Here is a 2,750-nt window from a genome sequence, read left to right as displayed (position 1 = left end):
TTCCAAACCCACTAACTTAGTATGGCATGCGCGCGACGCCACGGATAGCCTGACTCGCGTTGAAGCCTAATCAACCCTTCCCTCAAATCAACGCGCCGCTCAACCTATGAGGACAATTCTCACAACCTGACGTCCAAACGAAATGTCAAACCTTAAAAAATATAGAATCAAGATGATTCATGCTGTTTTCTCTCCAAAATCAACAAGCCACTCTAAAGTTAGCCGGAGCCGAGCTTTTTATTTATTGAATGTGAAAAATAGGCCTACAGAAAAAACAGCAGTGCTTTAGACAGCCTCGGTATTATAACCACCGGGATTATCCGTATTCCCTCAAACAGACAATGTGGTAATTCGGATTAAAATCAATCTCACTATGATATTGAACCAGTCAACACAGTCTTGCTCCTATTTAATCATTTTGTGCTATTTGTTTTGAAAATAAATACATATTTATGTCAATGTCACGCAATACATGTCATAACGGTTTATGGTTTGCTGATTGTGATGATTGGTGTGACCAGCCTGCTGTGACACACACACACACACACACACACACACACACACACACACACACACACACACACACACACACACACACACACACACACACACACACACACACACACACACACACACACACCTATATGGAGTATGGACCATGGTGGATTGCCACCATTATTGCTTTAATCTGGGGTCTTTCTGAGATGCCTGGGTGGTGCAGCAGTCTGATCCCCTGGCTGAATCCTAAAACGGCTCTCCCAGCTGCCAAGCTGCCAATAATGCATTGCTTGTTCACTGAATTCTTCCCATTAGCACTTCATCCAAAGCTAGTATAGAGTGCTAGAGTCAGAGAGAATTGGGAGAAGAGGACATGAGAGCTAGAGAAAGGGTTGGCTGTGGGCGATGCTTCCACTAGTTTTAACAGTAGCGCTCAATTCATTTTGAATAAAGAGTTACGCTGGAAGGTTATGCTGGAAGGTCCATTTCAGTTCTGATGGCCTCATTGTTTCCAGGAGCATCATTGGTGCTGTCCCTTGACAATGAGTTAGTGTCAGGAGACTGACATTCTCTTTCCTTAACCAGAACCCCTCTACATGCACTTAGGGGCTCATAATATAATTTGCAGCAAGCCTTGTACACACACTTGTGCTTGCACACAGGTACTGTAGGTCAGGGGTATTAAACTCTTACCCTATGGACAGTTACAGCTGGTTTTCTGTTCTACCTGATAATTAATTGCACCTACCTGGTGTGCCAGGTCTAAATCAGTCCCCGATTAGAACAATAAAAACAAGCAGTGGACCTGGCTTCAAGGTCCAGAGTTGAGTTTGAAGGCTGTAGACCATACTGTAGTTCGTGAGCGTGCTCATACTGTAAACTGCACCATGTTCAAACTATAAATTAAAAACATGTACTAGATGAATCAGGAAAAATATCTCTATTTAAAGCGCATGAATGCTATCCAATCAAGGTGAATTTTCAAACTGTGCTATTGATTACCTCCTTGTAAAACCTCTTTACATGGAACAGCAAGTCCCTGGTCTTATTTGACAGTAGAGAAATATCAATAGAAGAACAGCCTGAGCTGAATAACAAAGGGCAGCTTGAGTCGAGCAACTGATTCCACACGATGGATCATGATCTTCAGCATTCCGAGCCCCCAGACTCCTAGAGATCCACACCATCAAAACCAGCCATTATGTAGCACTGACCTCGAGTAAGACATATTGATTGTTTCATCGACACCCATCATGGGCCAGAGGAGGACGGAAGGCATTGCTCATATCTTATGGGCATTGACCTCTCCGCATTTTCCCAAGTGGTATTTCCCCCAAGACCCAATTTGTTAATTTTCACAAAGGAAACAAAGCAGACAATTCTACACTAATTCTCTATTTCTGTAAATGAGCAACGGTTCTCATGTATATAGGCTCCACTGGTTACATCTGTGTGCTCATCAAAACATTCCTCTTTGTAAGACTGCTTTTCACTCTTGGCCTATTAGAGCACATTGAGAGGAATTTGGCTGAGTGAGATGTCATGTTCCCTCAAATGTGTTTAAAGAGACATAGCTGGTGACGTAGGTCTTAGCTCTTCCCGCATACAGCCGTAAAAGGCAGTGAAGGCGCTATATGAGGAGCCTGCTTGTGTCAGGCAATCCCCCTCAGATGTGCAGTCTCTTACATTTAGCCGAGGATCATGTTTAGTAATTCATGACCTGACCGCATGGCTGGTTGTTGGTATTACAGTATGACGGGGAACGGTGTCTCGGTGTGACATGGAGGTTGCTTTCTGTCTTATTCATAATAAAAAAAACATATGATATTAATGTTACGCAGAAAATCCAGTCGTGCAGCTTCAGGCAACATGGCTGCATTCTCAATCTTGTTATTCGTGCATTTTACAGAAGATAGACCCTTTCATGTTTTTTTGTTTTACCTGAGTTAACCCTACATTTGAATACCCTTGATTGAGGTATTGTTTTTGTAATTTGTTCCATCTCCATGCATTTCCAGATTTGTTTGTTTTATTTATTTATCATCATTATTATCTTCATCATCATCATCATCATCATCATCATCATCATCATCATCATCATCATCATCATCATCCTGTAACATGCATTTTAAGGTTTTTTCATTGGCTTACAAATATGAATATGAACTTGGACTTCTTTTAGAAGACTCAACCAAAGGTTCTGGTAGGACGATCATTACAATACCATTGCGCTGGCAATGTCCTCCAAGCTC

The sequence above is a fragment of the Salmo trutta genome, chromosome 29, assembly GCF_901001165.1.
Source record: "Salmo trutta chromosome 29, fSalTru1.1, whole genome shotgun sequence".
Lineage (NCBI taxonomy): Eukaryota > Metazoa > Chordata > Actinopteri > Salmoniformes > Salmonidae > Salmo > Salmo trutta.
The sequence above is the reverse complement of the archived record's forward strand: the minus strand, read 5'-3'. Positions refer to the sequence as shown.